General features: G+C 36.6%; 1 protein-coding gene across 1 annotated transcript in view; it reads right to left on the bottom strand.

The window, feature by feature from the left end:
- JAKMIP2 (janus kinase and microtubule interacting protein 2) overlaps positions 1–24,474 on the bottom strand; it is a 162,698-nt gene extending 138,224 nt beyond the window's left edge. Inside the window, exon 1 of the mRNA XM_040622262.1 lies at positions 24,226–24,474. The gene's annotated coding sequence lies outside the window, so the exon portion shown is untranslated. The remainder of the gene's footprint in view (positions 1–24,225) is intronic.
- Between the last annotated feature and the right edge of the window lie 206 nt (positions 24,475–24,680).

The following is a 24,680-nucleotide window of genomic DNA, read 5'->3' as shown; positions in this document are numbered from 1 at the left end:
GTAAAGTGTCTACCAAGTAGGAAGAATTTAACATATATTAGTTTATGCTTGTAGCAATTTTTAAAAATCCTGGGATGATAACGCACTTACTGTGAGGCTTAGTATCCATCCATACCATTTTGAAAAGTATTCTGATGATTTCTGATAAATATAGATATGATTTTGACATATATATATTTGATTTATATATATCAATTAATATAAAAGTTTATATATACATATCAATCCATAACCCGCAGGATCTGCTTCTTCTTTTTCTTTTCTGGAATGCATCAAATACTAATAGTGATAAACTTGGTTTTCTTTTCAAAATATAAGCCATGATTTTTTTTTAACTCATGCATAAGCTATATCATGTGTTACTTAACTTTTAAGGACAAATCTATCTATTAAAATGTTATTTGGGGCCACCTGGGTGGCTCAGTCAGTTAAACATCCAACTCTTGATTTCGGCTCAGGTTATGATCTCAGGGTTGTGAGACTGAGCCCCATGTCAGGCTCTGTGCTGAGTGTGGAGCCTACTTAAGATTCTCTCTCCCCCCTCTCCCTCTGCCCCTCCCTGTGGCTCATGACCTCGCTCTCCCCCTCAAGAAAATTTTTTTTAAATGTTATTCATCATAGACTTTATTTTAGGTAAAATAGTCAGAGGGAGTAATGAACAGTTTACTAAAGATTCAGAAAATGAGTCCCTGAAGTTTGATTCCTCTGATTAAAATGTTACTAGACCAATTATGAGAACACAGAAGTACTGGGGTAATCAAAATACTGTCCACTATTTCTCAAATCTACAACCATATCGAAACAGTCATAGAAAAGTACATGGCAATGAAACAATTAAATAATTTAAATAACTGCTGTCAGTAATGGAAAGACTTAGTAATTGCTAAAATGCAAGTGAAAGTTAATTTTAGGAAAGGTATAAGCAACTTCTTTAAAAATAAGATGCACTATTAAAGAGCAAAGAAAATTATTTTGAAAAAACTTAGATATCCTATAATTTATACCATGTATCAAAATAAGCATCAGGTTGTTTAATGGGTTAACTAGGACTTTCAATCATAGAAAAACTGGCTAAAAATGGACTATCAGATGTTCAAAGGTGCAATAACATTTGAAAGTTTGAAAAAATAGAAACTGTAAATTACAAAGAAAAAGTCTAACAGGAAAAGTCCACAAGGAAAAGGTCCAACAGAATGTATTATAAAAGCTTTAGAATTTATACAGTGGAAGTCCCAGTAGAACACACAGATAGATACTATATACGCATGTGAAAACTAAACAAACAAGAAAAGGAAAACGAAGGTCCTAAGTGCAATTTACGAGGCCAAGTGTAGTCCAGGTGCATCAGTAAGGTATTTTACACACACCTAATGCCACTTATTGCAAAGTGTTCACCATCTACTCTATTACTCTTGGAAACCCATCTATCTCATCATACCTTTCTGCCTTCTTTCACTTTTGGTGATAAAGAACTCAAGGGATAAAGAGAAAGGCAACAACTTTTGGTCTGATTTTTATTACCAGGTAAATTATTCCCAGAAAATAATTAAGAGGAAGAGTAAAAGTGCATGTCTAAAGATGTTCATATCAAAATGACTAAAATCAAAAACACATAAAACAAGAAATATTGGCAAAGATGTGGCGAAAAAGGATCCTCATGCACTGTTGGTAGGAATGCAAACTGGTACAGCCAATGTGGAAAACAGTATGGAGATGCCTCGAAAAATTAAAAGTAGAATTGCCATATGATCTGGTAATTCCACTACTGGGTATTTCACCCAAAGACTATGAAAACACCAATTCAAAAAGACATATGCATCCTGCTGTTTACTGCAGCATTATTTGCAATAGCTAAGATATGGAAGCAACCCAAGTGGTCATCCGTAGATGAATGGATAAAGAAGATGTGGTATGTGTATATATATATATATGTATACACACATACATATACACAATGGAATACTACTCGGCAATAAAAAAGAACAAAATCTTGCCATTTGCAACAACATGGATAGGTCTACAGGGTATAATGCCAAGAGAAGTTAGTCCAAGAAAGACAAACACCATATGATTTCACTTATACGTGGAATTTAAGAAACAAAACAAATGAACAAAGAAAAAAAGAGAGAAACCCCAAAACAGACTCTTATCTATAGAGAACAAACTGATAATTATCAGAGTGGAGATCGGTGGAGGGGATAGATGAAATAGAAGATGGGGATTAAGGAGTGCACTTGTCTTCATGAGTACTGATTAGCAAGTAGAATTGTTGAATCACTATATTGTACACCTGAAACTAACATAACACTGAATGTTAACTACACTGGAATTAAAATTTAAATTAAATGAAATAAAATAAAGATGTTCATATCAGGGTTATCTAAAAGAAAATAAAGGAAGGTAGGTACAAAGGAATAAAAAAAGGAAAGAAAGATAGAAGGGAGTGAAAGAGGAAGGAGATTAAGAGAGGAGGAAAGGAGAAAAAAAGGAAATGACCTGAATGTCCAAAAAAATGTGAGATGGTATAGCAATGAAATTAATTATTAGTTTTAAAGATAGTTTTGTAGACCATACAGTCACATGTGGAAATGTTTCTGTGACGAGAACAGCAGACAGCTTGAGGAGATCTGGGATGGAACCTGAACTCTAATACTAAGAGGTGGGAAGTAGAAAAGGGACCAGCCACAAGAACAGGGAAGAGGGACCCAGGGAAATAGGAGAAATAATCAACGAGTGTGTAGTAATAGAAACCATAAAGGGAAAACCCATAAGGGACTGGTGAATCTAACCTGAGAGGTCAATAGCCTTATCTGAAACATCAAAATACAAAAAGGTCAGGATAAGAAAAGGACTAAATGAGTAGAATTTGGCATCTCACTGGTCACTGGAATTTGACAAACGCAGTCCCAGGGCAGGGCAGTGATGGGATTGGAAGCCCCTCTAGAGCTGGTTAAGGAGAAGGTGTGTAATGAGTAGGTGTAGGCAGCATCGAGAAACAGCTTTCCCAACAGGTGTTGCTGCGAAGGGCAGAATATAAATGAGGCAGTGATTAAAGGGGATGCTGAAGTCGAAAGAGATGCAAGAGTATATATATATGCTGATGTGAGTAGTCTAGGTTAGAGGAGGAAATGGATGATTCAGGAAAAAGAGAACACAACTGCAAGAGTCAAGACCTTGAAAAGGGGAGAGGAGCTCCACTCTGGCCTCCACAGGCACAGGAACCCTTCGACTGTGAAAGGTATGAGACCCATACATATGATAGAATTATGACCTTGTGTAAGTATTAGGCAGGCGGGAAGGAAACAGGAGTAATTGAAGAGTTAAATAAGGGCACTGGAGGGAATTTTCTTCTTCTAGTGTCGCTTAGTATCTGTATTTATAGTAAACAGAATTTTACAAAGTAAGAGGTTCTCAGGGCCCCTGGATGACTCAGTCAGTTAAGCATCTGCCTTCAGGGTCCTGGGATCAAGCCCCACATCAGGCTCCTTGCTTAGTGGGGAGCCGTTTCTTCCTCTCCTTTTGCCCTTCTCTCTCCTGCTCTCTCTCTCTTATGCATGCTCTCTGTCAAATAAATAAATAAAATCTTTAAAAAAATTACTGTAAGAAGGTCTCAAAAAAGCTACTAAATCAAGGTGTTCTTACCACTTATAAAGCAAGAAAAGAGTTGACAAATATACCGTTGTTTCCAATATATACAGAACACCTGAACTACTATATTTGGACAGTGTGGTGCTATTGATGATAAACACTATATACTAGCCACTGTATTAATTCTTCATAGAGTTAATAAATGCCTATACGGTCTTGTTATGCACCAGTACTGTTATAAGGATTTTATAAATATTAACACATTTAACTCCCAAAATCAGATTGATTATGTTGGTAGCATCATTATTCCCATTTCCCATATGAGGACTCTGAGGCACAGAGAGATTAAGTAACTTATCTAGAGCCACACAGCTAATTTGGGGAGCTAAGACTCAAACCAAGGCACTTTGATGCCAGAATCCTTGCCTTCCGACTATGTCCTCACATGGCCTTTCCTCTTTGTCTCTTCTTCTTCTTATAAGACACCACTCATGTTGGATTAGGGTCCCAGTCTAATGACTTTAGCCCTAATTACCTCCCTAATGGCCTCAATTCCAAATATGTCACATTATATGTCACATTAGGGGTTATGGCTTTTACGTATGGATATGAGGCAAACACAATCCAGTCCATACCAGCTTGTTCCCATTTTTTTGTAGTATAAATCATACTGATGACAAATGATAAAGTGATCTTAACAGCATAATTGCTGGGTCAAAGGTTATATCATTTAAGGCTTTTGATATTAATTGCCAAGTTACCTTCTGAAAGTGTGTTCCCCTGAGAACTCTCACCAGTTGAGTATCAGGATGAAAACACACCATTTTAAAGATAATACATGTGTGTAAAAATCTCTAGCCCTGAACTAAATCTTAGTTCTATCATGTCTTGACTATCTGTGACAAGAGGCAAGCGACCCCAGACTATTACCGGCAGCCATTTGTTTGCTCCTGCAATTCCATCGGAATTCTGGGAAGTGAAGGGGAACTTCGTGAAGACAAAGAGACATAATAGCCTGGATTGATGCATTCGGACAGCTTCCTTCAGTACCTTTTTGCCCATTTAAAATTACTCCCTTTCAGTTCTTCACATTGCATTAATGGGAAGAGGAAACCCAGTTTATCTCGCTGACAAAGAGGAACACAGCAGGGCAGAAAAGGTGTGGGAATGTGCCGGTTAATTTGGGATGGGCTCTGAAGCTGTCTTGTCTAGCTTTCTGCTAAGCTAACACAGTTGAAGGGGAGCCTTTTCCTATGCAGCGTTCTCTCTGTAAATACTCTGTTCTGCTGTCTCCTGCTGGGGTCAGGTTATCACAGACTTCTGAATATCTGAGAGGCGCTGCAGGGAATTAAGTTTGGAATCACTGCTTCCTCTTCATTGCCTTTTGTCTCTGGAGTCTGATGCCTCCACAACTGGGAGGATATTTTAATTTAGAGGCAGAAAGGAATCTCAAAATGAAATAGAAGGTACATTCTTACATGCAGGAAATAGAGAGAGGTTATCCATGTATCCATGTCTTTAACATGGTTCCTGGGCTACAGGAGCAGTTAATGAATTGAGAACTTTGAGGCTGAATGTAGTTTTGGTGAATGGAAAAAATATCATGGAAGAGGGAAAGAAAAGTTTGGCTGGAAGATGGAAGGCTATTTAAAAGAAATAACCGAAAGTCGACTATATTTAATGTTTCTATCATTACATTTTACCTCACTTATGTCAAACAAAGCAAGAGTATGGAAAAGTAGAAAATTAAATAAATTTGTAAGTGACCTATCACATAAAGGTGACTTGTTATCAGTCAGACAATATGGTGAAATGCAAAATGTTTAGAGATACAGAGGCAGACAGCTGTAACCAGCTGTGTGGCCTCAGCAAAGCAAACCTCTCTCAGGTTCACTCTCATCCCATGATGTAGGAGAATATTAATACCCACTTAACAGTGTAGTTATCAGGCATTAATGATTAAACATGCAAAACACCCAGCGTGCCATGGTATATGCCATACAGGGTTCACTCATAAAACAGAGGTTTCCCTCCACTTCTGACAGAAAGAGAACTGTAAATTCTTCAACAGCCTTTCAGTTTAGATGTAGAGACAAAATGAGAACATTTGAAACAAGGAGAACAATTATGTGCTAAACAGTGTGGTAGTGACCGCAAGTATGATAGGAATTTAGACAAGGGGAGATCTGAGTGCACCAGACTACTCTGTCAGCAAAAGATTTGCCTAATTATTGGATCTTAACATACCAGGTATCTAGGATAAGTGAAAGAGAAGTGAAGTGAGGGAAGAAGACATGGAAAGGGGGCGGGAGGGATGGGGGATGCGGAAGAAAAGAACAAATAAATGGTAGGGAAATTGAATAAAATTAAGCAAAAATGACAAAGGAAACTATGCTACTGATCTATAATTTATGCAAAGAGCAATGCTCATAGTGGATATATTTAAAAAATAAGCAGAATAACTAAGAAGAATTACAGTGTATGTACTGGATAAATACTAATAGATGACAATAATGGTTTATCAGAATTCATTTTTTAAATTAAGGAAACAATCTGTGAATATAAACCAATTGGTCATATTTTCAAAAAAAGAAAGGACCCCAATATTAATTTGCATGACCATTAGTACAAAGAACATCAAGAAAGCTTTTTTTTTTTTAATTGTTGGTGATGACATAATCACTTTGCTTTGCTTGACATGATCTTGGGGCTGTTCCTTCAGTATCACTACACTTTAATACTGACAGGACACTGCTACTGGTCTTCATTTGGCTTGTCTAATTCCTAGGGTTTTCATTCCCTGAATTTACTTATGCTTGACAGTTATTTTTTAAAAGATTTTATTTATCTTAGAGAGAGAACACATGTGCACGTGCTCACACATGCAAGAACAGGAGTGGGGGGAGGAGCAGAGATAGAGGGAGAGGTAGAGAATCTCAAGTGGACTTGGAGCTAAACACACCACAGCCCTACTGGGGGCTCAATCTCATGAACCTGAGATCATGACCTCAGCAGAAACCAAGAGTCGGTCGCTTAACCCACTGAGCCACCCAGGTGCCCCAGTTGATAATTATTTTAATTCACATTTAAAAAAAAGTAACAATGAAATAATTTGCCCTAATATGAAAGAATATGAGCTCTGCCTTTCACATACTTAATATCCATCAGGAACTTTCCAAAAATGTTCAGGTAAAGGCAACTTCAAAAGGTCTTTTTGGTTTGTTTCCTTTCTTATTAACCAAGTAATAAATGTTCATTGGGAAAAACTTAGAAAGCCTTGATAAACAGAAAATTAAAATTAAATATTAAATTCACTATATTTCTATTACTTAACACTTTTTATATTCCTGTATTTCCTGCAGGACTTTTTTCTCCATGCATATATGAACACATTTTTAAAGGACACAGTGCTGTTAGGTTTACATTTTTACTAAATGTACTTGGAACAACTTTCCATGTCATTAAAAAAATTGTTTAATCTGTAATGTTTAAAACGTTAATAACACACGCCCCCTGCAATGTTTTCACCAAAACTTCACTATATTCCAACCAGTGAGGGCGATTTTATATTTTGTAGTCAGATAATTACAAACTTAAAGGTTAAATTAAGATTTGTTTTTGTGCCATCCGCAATTCCTTCACCCCTTTCTGAATTCTGACTTACTCCTTAGGATTATGTTTCCCCCTTCTTTTCTTACTCTCTCTCCTCTCCTACTTCCCTCAAGGAGACTATTGGCTAATGGGGGAAATTAAGTCAGGTCCATAAATAATTTTAATTAGTACTAGAGGAAAATAAAAAGGCAAATAGAAGGACTTGCAAATTCAGAAGAAGACTCCTTCAGTCAGTCTGCAAATACACTTATATACCTGATGGCAAAGGAATTAAGAAAACCCTTCTATTCTTTACTTATTTTTTCTCTTTTCAAGGGGGTAACAGGAAAAAAAAAAAAAAGGAGGTGATACCCTTTCTTTCTCTTTTTACAATTGGAAAAACAAAAATCACTAATGGACAGGATACCTGTTCATATCACCCAGCTAGTTGTTAGCTAAACAAAGATTAGACTTGGGATTTCTGAATCCCAGGTTTGTGCTTTCACGACAACACAATGGTTCATCCTAAAGAAAATACCTAAATGATACTCCCATACAAACTGCGGGAAAAGAATCCTTGTCAAATCAAGGGATTCCCTAATTTTTTTACGACAGCAAAACATGTCCTGAAAAATGGAAGGGAATAAAAAAGATAATCCTGTATCCTTTCATTTGATTTTTTCTTTCAAGTAGAGCTATATATATACCTTGATTAAAATATCACACAATGTTGGGCAACCCTCTTGGGTCCCTTCCCTCTTTGGGAGTTTTGTATTATCACTTTGCTATCACTCAATAAACCTTGCTTTGCTGCCCACAAAAAATAAATTAATAAAGATTAAAAAAATATATCACACAAATGCAAACTGGCTTCTAACGTGGCCTCTAAAAAGAAAAATCTAGAAAGTGACTTTCCGAATGTGCGAGAGCAAATATTTTATGCTCCAGAGAATGTTCCTGCCTGAGGGGTCTATTTACCACACACTGATAATGTTGAGTGGAAAGAGACCTTAAATATAATATAATATAGCCCTTAAAATAAGCTAGAAACCCTCCCAATCACATCTTTGTCAACCAATCATTCACCTTGTGCTTGAACACTGGCAATTACTGAATGCAGCATCTGGGCTGAAATCATGAAAATGTAAACACAGTACCTTTATGCACTGGACTGACTAATTAGTCCAGCAGCATACCAAATTATACGTCTTTTAAGCTGTATGGCTTGGATTTAATGAGTTGTTTGCTGAGTTGAATGTCAACATCTCTCTCTCTCTCCCTCTCTCTCGCCCCCACCACACACACTTGTACACAGTGAAAGAGGAAAATGATCAAAAGCCAATACTACTGTATTATCTTGGGAAGCATTTATTATGACACAGGACTGACAGAAAACATGATGGGCAGTCACAGACTCATAACCTCTAGGTTTCTGGTTAGAATAGTCATGCAATCTCCCCAAGACTTTCCTTCTACTTAAAGGGAAATAAGGAGGGGCGCCTGGGTAGCGCAGTCCTTAAGCGTCTGCCTTCGGCTCAGGGCGTGATCCCGGCATTATGGGATCGAGCCCCACATCAGGCTCCTCCGCTGGAAGCCTGCTTCTTCCTCTCCCACTCCCCCTGCTTGTGTTCCCTCTCTCGCTGGCTGTCTCTGTCAAATAAATAAATAAAATCTTTAAAAAATAAATAAATAAAGGGAAATAAGGAATTTAAGAGATTTGCCAGGGTTTTACAGGTTTCCGCCTCAGTGGCATTTGACTACACAGAGAGAGGGAGAGAATTTACAGATTATTTAACACGGAGGTTGGAGCAGTAATAATCATAGTTCAAAAAAGGGAAAACACCAAAGTGAAGGCAGGCGAATCAGGATCAATACTCTCATCAAATACTCAATGACCTTTCCCCTCTGGATTTATATTTTTCCTCATTTTCTGGGATGCTTTTTATGCACTGAATACAGAAAAAAAATAATAATGAAAAGAGTCTCTTGACTATAACTGGAATCAATGTATATAACATGTTTTCCAGTATTTATTGTGCGCATTGCCTCATTAGATTCCCTGCCACAAAGGGTTCAAACAGGAAAAAAAAAAAAACTTTAGAAAGCCATTCATAATTTTCTCTTCAGGATTTAACAGTCATTCCATACTTGTCTTATAGTCTCTTTCTTAATACATCCCACTGAAAAAGCTGCAGGTTTGCTGGAATTCAGAGTCCAGCAAGAAAATATTTGCTGCAAAGTGCTTTGTTTATGTGGTTTTGTTTTGCTTCATTTAGAAAATCCATATTCTGCAATATTCTCTGATAAAGGCCAATAGTGGCTTAATTCCCTGCCGCTGTGACATTCTTTTTTTAACTTCAAGGGAAAGGCATAGTACAATGCCCCTCCCACACTTCCAGGTTCATAAACCCAATCTTTGTGAATTTACTGTCTTTCTTCATTTGTGCTCCCTGATTGATGTTCTTAACTAAGTTTTCTTGGTTAGATGTTCACAGTTGATACCCAATCTGCAAATGTCCCTGTGTTCTGACAAAGTCTCTGTGTCTCTTGGCATGATTTTAGTGTCTAAATGCTTACTGCTTTACTATACTTTTAAGAATGAGTCTTACTCATCTTTGTAGATTTCCCACTCTCTACTCCTCCACACATACACACCTAACTGAGAGAATACATCGTAGGTGTCAGAATTATTTTAAAACTTATATATTTCTTTGTATTAAAAGCTGGACCACAAATCTAAAGAACACTCATTTGCATTCTGTTTGAAAAAATATATTAAAGTTCCATTTTAATTCAAAATATTCAAATATATCCCTAGTTTTTAATTGAACACGTTTACCAGGTGATGTCATGAAGCAAAATAGGTAACCTTTAGTTAGTAATTCACATAAGAAACAAGATATTTGAGTTACCTTAAGATTCATCACTGAGATAGGTTTGGTCACATAATATTAAAACACGCAATCTAGGGGCACCTACGTGGCTCAGTCAGTCGAGTGTCCCACTCTTGATTTTGGCTTGGGTCACGATCTCAGGGTCCTGGGATGGAGCCCAGCATTGGGCTCCACACTCACGGGGTAGTCTGTTTGAGGATTCTCTTTCTCCCTCTGCCCCTCAACCAGCTCACTCTCCACACACCCCCACCCCGTCAAAATAAATAAATAAATCTTTAAAAAGAATGCTACAATAATGCTTGTTTAAGGTTTCTAATAAAAATGAATTATGACTGAATCACATGGAGTTAAGCTTGGAGTTCTGTACTATTAATATTGAGTTTAATTGAACTACTGTGAACTAAAACCTCTCAAGACTATGACAATAAGGTGATGAATATCCAAGTGAAAATTGAAAAATTTAGCTTTTAAATAAATTAGATATTTGGCACACAAAATATCAACTTTATCAATTATATCACTGGGTTTTCAAACTATTTTGTGAAAGGATCTTGTTCTCAAAACTTTAGGAGGAGGACACCCAATGGGTATTTTGTAGAGAGCCTGTATCCTGTTCTCTTAGCCATTCCCTTTTCTCTACGGCTCACCAGAGCACTGTGGTTTTATGTGGACACCAGTTTGGAACCTCTGATGCAGAGAGAACAAACTTCCATCTTCCAGAAGCCCTGCAGAGTCACTTAAAATCATTAAATATTTGGGTTTGTGGATGATTTACCGATTTTGATGAAAAAAAATCTGTCATTTAAAAATATTCACACTTCTCTAATTAAATAAGTAAAATACAATTTAGTAAATATGGAAATCATAAAAAACTCAATAAAGACATTTTTTATAAAGTCACCACCCAGAATTAATTCTTGTTAATATTTTTATTTACACTATTATAGTCTTTTAAAAAACATATATACGTGTTTGCATATTTTCTCTCTTCTCATAAAATTGAGATCAAATTCCATCTTTTGATTTTGAGCTTTTAATTTAAAAGATGAATCTTACATATTGTCCTATGCTACTAGACCTTTTTCTACAACGGCCTCATTGCATTCCACAGATGGAATAGCTCGCAGTTATTTTATCATATATATTGGATCTATACAGAGACAGATAAATCAAGGTTTCAATGTTTTGTCACCCAAATCTATTCTTGTCAAAACTCCTGCTATTCACTATAAGCAAACACTGAAACAAAAAAAGTCTTCAGTTGCATGAATTTTAGTACCATGGAAACTATAAGAGCAAGAAATAGCATTAAGTTCTGGGATTGTGCTGGTCAGTCTATTATGCACTTGGGAATTTTTTTCCAGAGATAAATTCCTGTAAAACTGCTCTTGGAATTTCTTTAGAGAAAAAGAAAATGTTCATAGTTTACAGGACTGTGGAAAACACAGCTCAAAATGTTTTCTCGCTCCTTTATTACTTGAAAAAAGTAGGAAGGAAAACTAGGTAATTTTCTTTTATTAAAATACACTTAATGCCTATTTAAAATTTTGCTTTAAAAAGAGAATCCCAGATTATATTGTACAAATACATACAACTCATGCATGATCAAGTAGTACTTAAACACAAAATCTCTACATGGTTTATAATAGGACTAGGATTCATTCCATCCCTCGTTTTCTTTCTTCACTGAGGAAACTGGTTATACAGACTTTGTTCCTGAACACACATTTTTGCAGTGTTGCTATCCTTTAGTTAGCAAGAATTGGGTCTTGATTAATATTTAACAACAATAACACTAAAAATGTATTTGCCTTTCTCTTCGCTTACTTTAATTTTCAGGAGCACAATTAAATTTTCATTACAAAAGGGAACTAATTAGCATATCAGTGAAGAGTGACTTAGGATGGGAGTCAGACATACTTGAGTTCAGAGTCTGCTTCCATCAATCACTAGTTAGACAATCTCAAGAAGGTATTACATTGCTTTACCTCAATAAAATTAGCTTCATTTTGTATAAAATAGGAATACTACTTTCTTCAAAGCATGTTGGAGCAGGGTATGCAATGACTTTAGTGCAATGCTTGGCATCTAGGCAAAGTAGTAAAACAAAAACCAACACAGTAACCACTGACATTAATGTCAAATATATTTTGACAGTAATTTTTTAGACATTTTAAAATCGAAATTCAGTCTAAAAGGTAGATCGATATGCGTTTAATCTTTATTTGTTACTGGGAGCATTATTACATTTGGCTCATCAAATGAAAGATGTACCTTAGGAGGAGAAAGGTAGGATTAAATACTGACTGAAAACCATCCTCATTAGCATGTGCATCTGGAGTTCAGGCTTATTAGCGAGAAGCTACAGTGGTCACTTCACAAAAACAGAGAAGACTTCTGCTGGCAATGGTGCCGCTAGTTATACATTTCTGTGTTAACATGTGCTAACGTTCTATTAAATTTGACCCCATTTCCTTGTAAAACGTTAAGTTCCTTTTGGACAGGGACGAGGGCTAATTTATCAGAGTTTCTGAATGCCCTCTATTTTGAGGAACTTCACTTAGGCTCTTGTGGTGTTAGTGATGATGATCATGATGATGATGATGATGATGATGATGATGATACACATGTGGGAACTATTTATTCATACCCCTGCCCAAAGCTCTTAATTTATTTGTTTCCAGATACAGACACACACCTAGATAATATGTGAAAAGAAGAACCTGAGAGGAAGAACCAAAAGACCTTAAGTTACCTTAGCACCTGAGTTAAGGCTTAGCGGCCAAGTCAGATCATGTCATAATTCTTTGGCCCTGATTCATGACACTGATGTATCATTTGGTTGTTTGGGGGCAGATCATAAAAGAAAAAAAATTTCTGAAATGAAGAAATCTGGATTTGAGTTCCATACTTTTCAATTAGTCATTGGGTGATGCTAACTAAGCATAGGTAGACACTTTGAACTCTACTCTGAGGATAATCATAAATAATATAACATAATATCAAATAATGCAACATATTATACAACACCTTCTCTACTTGTATGTTTGTGAGAATTTGAAGTATCAAAAGTTCTTTGTAATTTGTAAAATAAAGTCTTAAACACATATTGTGAAAAAATGCCTTCCCTTACTAATTATAAAAAAGATGAATAATTGATGGGGCATAAAAGGAAACACTTGAAGTTGCAAATTATCACTGTGTCATTGTGATTGCCCAAAAACCAGATCAACAGCATTAAAGTTCACAGAGATAGTTCATTTTTATCAAATGCTTATCTGCTGGGTCATTTTTTACATTCATTTCAGCTTCTACATTAATGAAACCTGAATGTTTTCCTGAAGAACAAAAACCACCTCTTACTGGGAAATAATATGGTGTAGTGAAATGAAAACGGGCTAAACAGGAGTTAAGACCCCAACTGTCTCAAGTGCCAAAGAGTTAAAGTGAATCAAACAAGGGGGCAGGAGGCTTGGGGGTCAAAGAAGCACACGCTGCAGAGCACAAGACCCACCTGGAAGAACACCCATTACCCAACTCCAGACGTGTTTGTCATGAAGAGATGTGGACCTAGTAACACCAGATTTCTCCTTCTTCTTCTTTTTTTAAGATTTATTTACTTAATTGAGAGACAGAGAGGCAGAGGGAGAGGGAGAGAAATCATCAAGCAGACTCCCCACTGAGTGTGGAGTCCCATACAGCGCTCAATCCCAGGACCCCGAGATCATGACCTGAGCCAAAATTAAGAGTCGGCCGGCCACTTAGCTGACTGAGCCACCCAGGCGCCCCCAGATTTTCTTATTTTCTAAGAGGAGGTAGATACTCAGGCATTTTTTTTAAATGCTAAAATTATATAATCTGGGGATAAAAGTGTGTTTTTAAAAATACTGTGCTGGAAGCATAGACTGTTGTTTACAAACACTTGACATATGTTTACAAACACCTGACACATGTTTACAAACACCTCCCTGGGCTGGGTCCAGTCCACAGGCTCTAGCTTTGAACTACTGTGCTATATAAAATCAGATGGATCTTCAATCTCAGCTCTAAATTCACTAACTGAATGACTTCTGCTAAGAAATTTAACCTATCCAAGCTTCATTTTCCTCTTGCAAAGTGAGAAGAACAATGCCTCTGCTGTGAGGATCACAAAAATGGACATGGATGAAAACAGTCTAAAAGATACAGAATAGGTACTCAATACAGCTCTTTTTCTCTTTTTGTGGATGACTTAGAAAAAAGTAAGTTGTTCTGTTTTCTCCTTTTCATACTTGTTATACGCAGAGCATGTCAGATATCCTTGTTATTAAGAGGGTCAGGGTTATCTCATTCGTTGTTGGAATAAACTGTTTTACTTGAATTATAAAGAAAATTTTAAATGATCAATGTCCCCAGTTCTAAAGAATAGAAACAAGTCAGCAACAAGTCTGAAAATTTCAGATTAACTCAAGGGAGAGGGTGTCTTTGCAAAACAACAGTCTCCTGAACAAAATGCTTTTCCACTATTTCATCTGCTCCTCTCAGTCATAAAGATCCTTTTGTTAGTCAAACAGCATTTAAAGACATCAAGAATGTAGTAAGTGATGGCACCATATGAACTAAGAATGGATCAATTCTGCTTAGATTACAGTAAACTATACAGCCAAAGATCGATGTTTCAAAGCAAGACGATTACATAAAATAAATTTAAACAGTTAATATTTTCCAACTATACAAATGTTAGTGAAAGTTCAGTAAGCAAATGACCAGTGACTGACGAGCAATATTAATCTTGCCTCTTTACTACCTTCCAGGGCCTTGGCAGAGTCATGTAGGTCTGATTTCAAAAAGTGTAAATAAAGTGAAAAGAGAAAAATAGAAAATCATATATTACAGTTAAAAGAGATTGGACAACATGTGCAGTCAAACTTGTCCAAACAAAAGCATTGGTATGAATCAGGCATGTTTAAGCATGCATTTAGAGACTGGGCTCATTTAAATCTATGGGGATAAAAACCTAATGGTCACACAATGGTGGAAGAATCCATTTCCCTTACACCAGGCTATTTTCCTTTCTCTTGCTTCAGAGTGTAGCACTGCACCCTGTGGATCCAAATGTGCACAATCTAGCTAAGAGAACAAGGTGACTAAAATGTTCCTTCTGTGTAAAACTAACTAGGGTAAGGGGTTCCTTGTTCCTTCATTTTTTAAAAAAATTTTTAAAAGATTTTATTTATTTATTTGACAGAGAGAGAGACAGCTAGAGAGAGAGGGAACACAAGTAGGGGGAGTGGGAGAGGAAGAAGCAGGCTTCCCAGTGGAGCAGGGAGCCTGAGCCGAAGGCAGACGCTTAATGACTGAGCCACCCAGGTGCCCCGTTCCTTCATTTTTTAAGAGCTAGGGTTTATTTTTAATGATTGCTGATGTTTCAGGCATCTGGCTCAAAACACTATAAATTCTAAACTTTGTAGATGCTTTTATTCAATTAAGTGTTTTAAAAATAAAAGTAAATCATAATTCAAATATTTTCCTTAAGAAACTGAAATCATATATTTTCTAAAATATAAAATTCATTTTAGGGTTAACTAATTGCACTTAAATTCCTCCTTAACAGATATAGGAGAGACTGAGCCAGTGGAGTGGGAGTAATTCTTTCCTCTGGGTCTAGGTAACCAGAGCAGAGCAGATGATGGAGAAACCCCAATAATTCCAGAGTCTACATCTTCATAATCTGAATTAGCTAGGAAATTCATAAGAGCAAATTTGGGATCTATAATATCTCAAAACACCTAGATCCTTCTGTCTTATCAGTACCAAGTAGCAGAATTTCAAGAATTCTCATGAGAATTCAGTGTTGATTTTTTTGTACCACCTCCAGGTTAGGGATTGTCATATTAAAAATGATTGTCAACTGTCTTGCTATTTTTTTAACAGCTCATTGGTAGAATGGCACATGGCACCCTATCGTGGATTTTACAGAATGGTACTCATTTAAAGTATTCTGACTAGTTGTTTTCATCAGCATCCTTGCATTTTAAAAAAAAAAAAAAGGCTTTTGTTCTGGAAAATACATTTAAAGTAGGTATATCTGACCTAAGAATAGTTTATGGGACATAATATGGATCAGTAATGATAACAGAGTATAAACTCAACTTATTTTTGGAAGGTACCTCTCTCCATGAAATGCTGCACAAGAAAGGACCAGATAAAGAACGTGGGTAAGAAACATTTGCTTGGTTTACATTTTCATTGTCGTTATACTGGTTAGCATTTTCCAGGGGAATATTTCCAGTTTGGGAACAGAAGCCATGAGGAAAATATCACCCTTTTTTCTTGACCACATGCTCACAAAGCTTTTTTAGAGTCCCAATGATCTCAGCAAATTTCCTTCTTGAAAATAACCAGTGAATTGTTTTCTGACCAAACAGTGTCAACTAAACTTAGTCAGACTTGGTTTTCTATGTATATTTTTGCTGCAGTTAGACTCCAGAATTTCAAGCACTGCAGCAAATGATCTTGATTTAGATTCAAACAAAGAAAGGGAACAAAGACTTCTACTTCATACTTAAGTTTCAGAACTTCTATGAAAGCAAGATGCTGCCTTAATTTATCTTTTGAGTAAAATTATTACTTCCATTTCTGTTTAGTCTTAATTTCTGGATACAGATATGAAGGGATGATTTATTTATGATTAGTGAATTTACTAGAGTAGATTTCCAGAACAGCAAAATAACTGTGAGTGTGGATCATATAATTTGATGCTAATAATAATTAAATTACTAATTTATTTTAATAAATTCAGTGAAGCCAAAGGTATTTCCTTACTGTGGTGTCACTATTTCTGACTTGCAATTTAGTTTTGAAAGGAAATAAAAGGAGCCACAGAAATGTTTCCAGCTTTTCTTATTTATGTCATAGCACATAGTGAACAAGTTTTGATTATGGATTTTAAAGTGTTGTGATTTATTGCCTTTAAGAATTTGATCTCCCTTTATCAAAATCTTAGAATCCTGAGAATGTTACAGATATGAATACAATCCACTTTGTTTTTGCAGCCAAAATAAAAGGATGAATAATCACAGTCCAAAGAACTACCAATGGAAAGCTATCCCACAGTCTTAGGCCAGAGGTCCTTAAGGAGACCATCCATCCATCCACCCATCCAGTCAGTCAGTCAACCAACACTTATCAAGCACATATGTTGTGCCATGAGATTTGTCATTAGTGGTTTTATTTTCTGCCCTCATAGAGCTTACAATCTACTGAAGGGTAAGGAAAATCAAATAAGCAAGTAAATAGCTCTATAATTACAACTTTGATAAATGCTATGAAGGAAACCCACAGGGAGCAGAGGATAATAGTGGAGATATATTTAAGGAAACCTCTCCAAAGAGTTATAGTTAAAGCTCAAACTTAAAGTATAAGGAGATTCCAACCATTCATATTTTAAGAGGGAAGAGTCAGATGACCAGCCTTTTTTATTTTATTTTATTTTATTTTATTTTATTTTAATTTTATTTTATTTTACTTTATTTTTTCGAGAGATATTGCCAAGGCACGTGAGATGGGAAGGGGATGGAGGGAGGGGCAGAGGGAGAGAGAGAATCTCAAGCAGACTCCACACCCAGCACAGAGCCAATGCAGGACTCAATCTCACACCCAAGATCATGATCTGAGCCAAAACCAAGAGTCAGACACTTAACTGAATGAGCCACCCAGACGCCCCTGGGCTTTCATTTTAAAACCACATACAGGTTTAAGGAACAGACAGATGCCAAAAAATATATCTTAGTTTACTCTGAGAAATCATGTGAAAGCTAATCATGTGACAGCTAACATGTTGTTTAAATATGCTGGAGTGCCTGGGTGGCTCAGCTGATTAGGCATCTGACTCTTGGTTTCAACTCAGGTCATGATCTCAGGATTGTGGCACAGAGACTCACCTTGGGTGAGTCTTTAATTTTAAGAACATGTAGGTGAAAAGATGCTTAGGACATGTAAGTGGGAGGTATGGCTGAGAATTTTTTAAGGTCCAGATCGACAGGAATCTTAATTTGGTCCTAAGCACAGAAAAAACTTGCATTACCTCCTAACCTCGATGTCACTAAAAATAACTCATTCAGTGTGGAATCTGCTTGGGATTCTCTCTCTCCTTTTCCCTCTGCCCCTCCACTTGTGCGCTCATTCTCTCTTTTAAAAAAATTAAAAATAAAATATAAATAAATAAATAAATAAATAAATAAATAAATAAATAAAATATGCTTTCATAGAAGATTTGACTTGGATACAGAGGTTAAGACTGTAGGACGCCACTACCATACTGAGGAAAAATGACAACAATCTGTAAGAAATTTATTTTTGGTTTTTTTGCTTGTTTGTGTGCTTATGCATGCATCTGGTGACATTTCTAGTGATTCAGATAAAGATTTCATTGACTTGGGCTTAAAACTCACTCACTATGAGCAGACAAGAGATAACCAAGGTTAATTTAATACCCACTGTGAGATGCAGTGGCAGGTCAGGGTAACAGATCTCAGACTTCCTGAAAATAATGCTTGACTCACAGCTGCTGTGAATCAAACAGGATCTACCTGTATCTGGACAAGTATTTAAAACAAAGTATAAAGACCCCCGAGTGGGGAAAAAAACCACTGTGAATCATCAGGAAAAAATGCACTAGAGATTAAAAATTTAGTAAAGACCTACTTCGCTGACATGGAAAGACAGTCACATTATATAAAGTAAAAGAACTGCAAAACAATGCTTAGAGTATGCTCCCATTAATGAAATTGTATGTCTGAGTGTGTTTATATTCACAGGTAAAAAAAAAAAATGTAGAAGGAAATTTTCCAAAGTGCTAACAGTAATTATTTCTTGATGGTAGGTCTTGATGGTAGGGTGATTTCCTTTTTAATTTTTTTTCTTTTCTTTTTATACATTTCTGTATGACCTTTTGTTTGTTTCTCACAATGATGTATTTTTTAAATGTGAAAAAAAAAACCTTTAAAAGATAAAATTTAATTGTATTGGTGAATATTGATTTAAAAAGCAGAATGTCTTTAGTGTGACAGATCTCACTTGTACTGCAAGCTAATTAATTTTAAAGGACACTTCCCGAATGTGGAATGATAGTTTCAGATGGCTTAATTTGCTCTTTGGCCAGTGCTGAACTGCCAAATAGTCAGACACAAAGTACGTGCCTAGGGCATTAGCAAATAAGGGAAGAAACCAAAAAAAAAAAAGAATATTTTTGTAGAAAAGTACCAAACTTCTGAAATTTCAGAAAAGTGTAAAAATATTTGCCTAGGGAAAATATTAGAAAGTTGCTGAACTGATGTACACTTCTTTATTTTTATAGATTTAATTATTAATTTTAGACAGAGAAAGTGAGTATGGGCCTCGCAAGCAGGGGGAGGGGCAAAGGAGAAGGAGAGAAGCAGACTCCCCAGTAAGTACAGAACCTGACAAGGGGCTCGATTTCAAAACCCTGAGATCATGACCTGAGCAGAAACCAAGAGGTGGATCCTCAACCAACTGAGCCATCCAGGCACCTTCTGATGTAATACTTTTTAATGACTTAACATTTTTAATTTTAAGAACATGTAGGTGAAAAGATGCTTAGGACATGTAGGTAGGAGGTATGGCTGAGTTTTTTTTAAGGCCCAGTTCTATAGGAATCTTAATTTGGTCCTAAGCACAGAAAAAACTTACGTTACCTCCTAACCTGGATGTCACTAAAAATAAAGACAATACTTAGCCATAAAATAAGGTCACATCAATCCAACAAAGTCCTGATTTTTTCCAGACAAATGCTTCTACGCTTTTCTAAAATATCAAGAATCCCAGCTTTTCTCCAAAATTTTTGTGTGCACCATTTTTTTGGTGGGGGGTGGAGGGGGAACAGAGGCTGATACCCAAAGCATACATTTAGTCTATTTAGCAATTCAATATGATCAAAGAGCAAATCATGACACCTGACATATTCAAATAAAATGGGTCACATTTAATGCAGATTTACTATATTTGATATACATATATTTTTAAAGATTTTATTTATTTATTTGACAGAGAGAGAGACAGCCAGAGAGAGAGGGAACACAAGCAGGTGGAGTGGGAGAGGAAGAAGCAGGCTCCCAGCGGAGGAGCCTGATGTGGGGCTCGATCCCAGAACGCTGGGATCACGCCCTGAGCCGAAGGCAGACGCTTAACGACTGAGCCACCCAGGCGCCCCTATATTTGATATTTTTAAATTCTAATTAGCAAGATAATATGTTAAATGTTGTAACATGGCAGATTTGGGAATCCAGGTCCAATTAGACCATTTACCAAACCCAAACTTGGACAAGTCTAACTTCTCTGAGCCTATTTCCACTTATTTAAAATAGTTATGATGACAGAGTTTTACTAGCATGATAAAATTTGGAGGAATTTTAGATGAAAAATAAAGAATGTAAAATGACTTTGAGAACTACAAAAGATTATATTAATAATATAAGATGTAATGGCGGTACTTACTTTAACTGTACTGTTTTCACATCAGTATATCTGATATACCCCAAGGAAATTCTACATTGCTAGGATAGGCAAATTGTTCTAGTCATATAAGAGCTCTACAAATAGTTTGATTATATGATTGATTGCTCTTGTGTAAAAATACATTTTTAATCGACAGAGTAATACTTGGGATATACAAACAGGAGGAATTATAACTGAACTCTCATAGTAACACTCAAATATAAATCTGGTTTATTTATTTCAGAAAAAAATAGATTGTTGAGTTACACTGAAACTTCCATGATAAATTTGGTTTTCTTTTAGGCTACAATCATGGAAAATAAAGAATTAATCCTTTTATGAGCCTATGAGAAATGTACAAAACGGTTTTGTCTTTTCAGATATTTTCTAAGTCATCCTGATGGAGAGTAGAAGCATGTACATAAAACGGAAACATGTTCTGAGGTCACCTGAAGAAATAAGGAACATCCTATCAAAAGTGAGGAATTAGACAATGTATGTTTTACTCTAATTAAAACAAGTTTTACTAAAGTTTAAATGCCAGTCAAAATATTTAATATTCCAACAAGAATGGCATTTCCAAGACAGTGTTTGAGAAATCGGGAATTAATTAAATTTGAATACTGCTATACAATACATTCAAACAATAACTCACAGGTATCTTTCATATACTCTGTTCTTTCTGACATCACCTTCATGGCTCTTGAATTATTTTGTATCTAGACCCCACTCAACCCCATTTTAGTTTTCAAAATTAGCCATACAAAAGGGAGTAATTTTACTACGGCTGTTAAACATCACGTTCCACAAAGTTGCTGAAAAAGGATTCTTATGAAGAGGCCAGTGTTCAGTTCCCTGCATCCTCACAAGATAACATAATATTTTCCAGATGGTCAATCAACTTCTCTAAAAATATCCAAATTCTGTAATTTAGAAGCCCATTGCAAAATGGAGTCTTACTTATAGATCTAGAAGCACCAGATATTAAACAGCTAAAGCACACTCTAAAATGGACAATTTAAACTAGAAAAAGCCAGAGAAGTTCTTGAGAAAGAATCTAGCCTGTGCCTTCCCAAATAAATGCATGTCTAGGTCATACTTTCAGAGGGTTTGATGAAAGAAGAATGCACTGCTTTATCTGGTTGCCCAGTTGACAACTCGACTTTGCTATCAGAAGTTCCACATTCTGTATTTCTAATCTTCATTCTTCCTAATGAAGTTGAGGCCCATTGACTATGTTTTAGATTTCATACAACCCCCAGCTCTTCCAAAGCAAATGATTGTCATCTCTCAATTTTCTCTTCTCCAAATGAAATAATCCTAGTTTCCTTATCCTTTGTAGAGAATACAACTTGTAGTCCTTTAAACACACTTCACTTTTGTGTGGCCCCTCAGTAAAGGCCATATAACTGTCTCAAGCTATGGGATCAAAAACTAGGTCTAAGATTCCCATCAAGGTCTGACCACATAGGTAAAAAACGCTACTACTGATAGTTCTGTGCCAACAGCCTACAGTCATTGGCCTCTGACCAAACTGTACCAACTTCACCTATAAAACCACAACCTAATGAAAACTCAACACAAAGGAAATAAAACAAAGCCCCAAGATAGCTGTTTTCATTGTATGAAACAGGGTCAACTAAATGTGTCTTTATTTTTTAAAGCTTATTATAGATATACCTGAAATTTTTATTTTTGGAAGTCAAAAGTTATCATTAAAAGATTTAGGAAGCAGTGTGTTATAAAAATTTTAAATGACATATAAGCCCAGTACTTCTTTCCTTGCTCTACTTTATGTAGTTATAATTAGGCACATGATAGCATAACTTTACAGAGTTGTGAATCTATATAATATACAATACACCATGAGCAAATTAAATCCATTAAATCCATTAAGTCTTCCTATGTAAACCAAATAGAACATTTATTCTCTGAGAAATTAAAACTATAAACTTCATTCAAATACATGTAAAAATTTTAAATGAAGAAGGGGCAGTGTGTAAAATACAATGCAAGAGTAAGATAAAAAATGTTACTTTACATTTTTATGTACAAAAAATGTTTGCACTGACAATGATATTGTTTGAGAAGAGAAAGATGGATAAAACTAGTCCATATGATGAATGTAACACACTTTTACCTGCAAGGATTTTTCTGGTTTTAATTCAATGAAATCCATTCTCCTGGGTAGTAATGGAGTCCTGTACCCTACTCATCTCACCCATCTTCAGTCTCCTGAGCTGCCTTAAAGCCTTGACATAATAAAAGGTCAAGCAGATCCTAGTAAGCATTTGTAAACTACAACAGACCCCCATTTCAGGCTACCTGCCATACATTCTCTTGCTAAATTTTACTCACTCTCTTGCTTCATTTCATTGTATAAGCAGGCTAATTTGGCAATAGCTAAGGTACTTGGGAACACCTAGATTTTCAAAACAATCCCACTTTCCTACTTAACCACTTACAGAAGTGACCCATAATACAACATTTGAGAGAACTGTAAAATGGTGCCTGGATACTGAAGGAATGAAGACCAAATAGCAAGCAGCACTATCAAATAAAATGAATGCATTTCACCTTCTAGCTCATGTGTGCTTCCTGGGACACAAGACACAAACATGAAAGGGATGGAGTAGAATTTCAAGAAAACTGATTTGTTTCAACATTCACTTGGCAAGATGCTGGACACAAAATAATACCTCAAGCCACCTCCCTTTCCCATCACTGTAAATTCAGGGTTCTCAATTCACCCCCCACAAAACCAATTAAAAATAAAGAAAAGAGGAAGGCTATGAATTCGCATCTAGTGCTAAGATACAGATTAAATGATAGGCATCTGTCCTAATTGGTCACAATGAAACTAAGGGACAATAACAAGAATAAATCTCACATTAACCCAAATGAAGCCAATGAATAATACAAACCAGAAGCACAGTTTCAAAAATATGCAATTACCTCCAAGCATGCAAGGGCATTTATAACGCATAAATATGATTACAGAGCACAGTATGCATATAAATATGTTCATAAATGCACTACTTGTGCTTAGAAACATGTGTATATATGATATGCATATCCATAGGATATACATTTGTATATTCACAATCACATCTACCTACTAAAAATCAAACTCTATACAGCAAATGGTTTCACAACAAAGTACATTAGAAAATGAAATGGAATGCTAAATTCTGAGGCCACCTTTTTTAGCGATGAAGGAAATAAGCAAAATCACCTCATAATTAAGCCGGGAAGCTAAGGAGGCACCAAATGGGTTTTTGAGGAAGGCCCAACCCTGTATGTGAGAGCCGCAAATTAAATGAGTCCTTTCAATAACACCCATTTCTTGCTGGCTCTTTTTCCACCCCCTGATTCTGCAGCTAAGCTTGGAAGGAAAGGAACCAAGTGGCTCAGGCTGCATTCTAAGCCAGTTCAAGATAAAATCAGAACACCATTTTTTTTTTTTTTTAAACACAGCGGATGCTTTCTTACTTCTCTCTTCCTGGCAACCTTCCTCTCTCTCCATCCCCATCTCTGTCTCCACATCATTCTCTCCTACTCCGAGGGAGTCATTGTTCAAGTGCTGGCCACAAATGTATACATAGGTCCTTTAACCGGCAGCTAAACCAAGAAGATAGCTCCATAGTCTCCTACTTACCATGATGAGACCCGGAGAAGCTGTTGAAAGGAGGGAAAGATGCAAACTGAATCCATTTTCCTTGTGACCGAGTCGGATACAGCCTCCGAACCCAACATCAGCAGCTGCTGCTGGGATTTTGTTCCCTCGCTCTCTGGTTGGCGATGGTGTGAAGAGGAACCACCCTTCCAGCCTCACTAGAGCATCAGCAGTCGAGGCGGCAGGAGCAGCGGCATCACCACTTGCCTCCTCCCTCTCGGAGGATGGGGTGAGCTCAGAAGCAGCCAGGAACTTGCAGCAGACACCTCCTCTGGCTCCTCCTCTCCTGCCCCCTCCCCCAAAGCCCCACCCCTGCTGCGGTAGAGGCTGCCTGTCCCGGCAGCTGCTGGTTGTCATGGCAACGACCAATGGTGAGCCACCAGACTAAGGGGGAGGGGAAATGGGTGAAACGAGCTGCAGGGGCTGGAGGGGAGTGA

This window comes from Ursus maritimus, unplaced genomic scaffold (assembly GCF_017311325.1).
Source record: "Ursus maritimus isolate PB19 unplaced genomic scaffold, ASM1731132v1 scaffold_5, whole genome shotgun sequence".
Lineage (NCBI taxonomy): Eukaryota > Metazoa > Chordata > Mammalia > Carnivora > Ursidae > Ursus > Ursus maritimus.
This window is presented reverse-complemented; position numbering and strand designations above follow the sequence as displayed.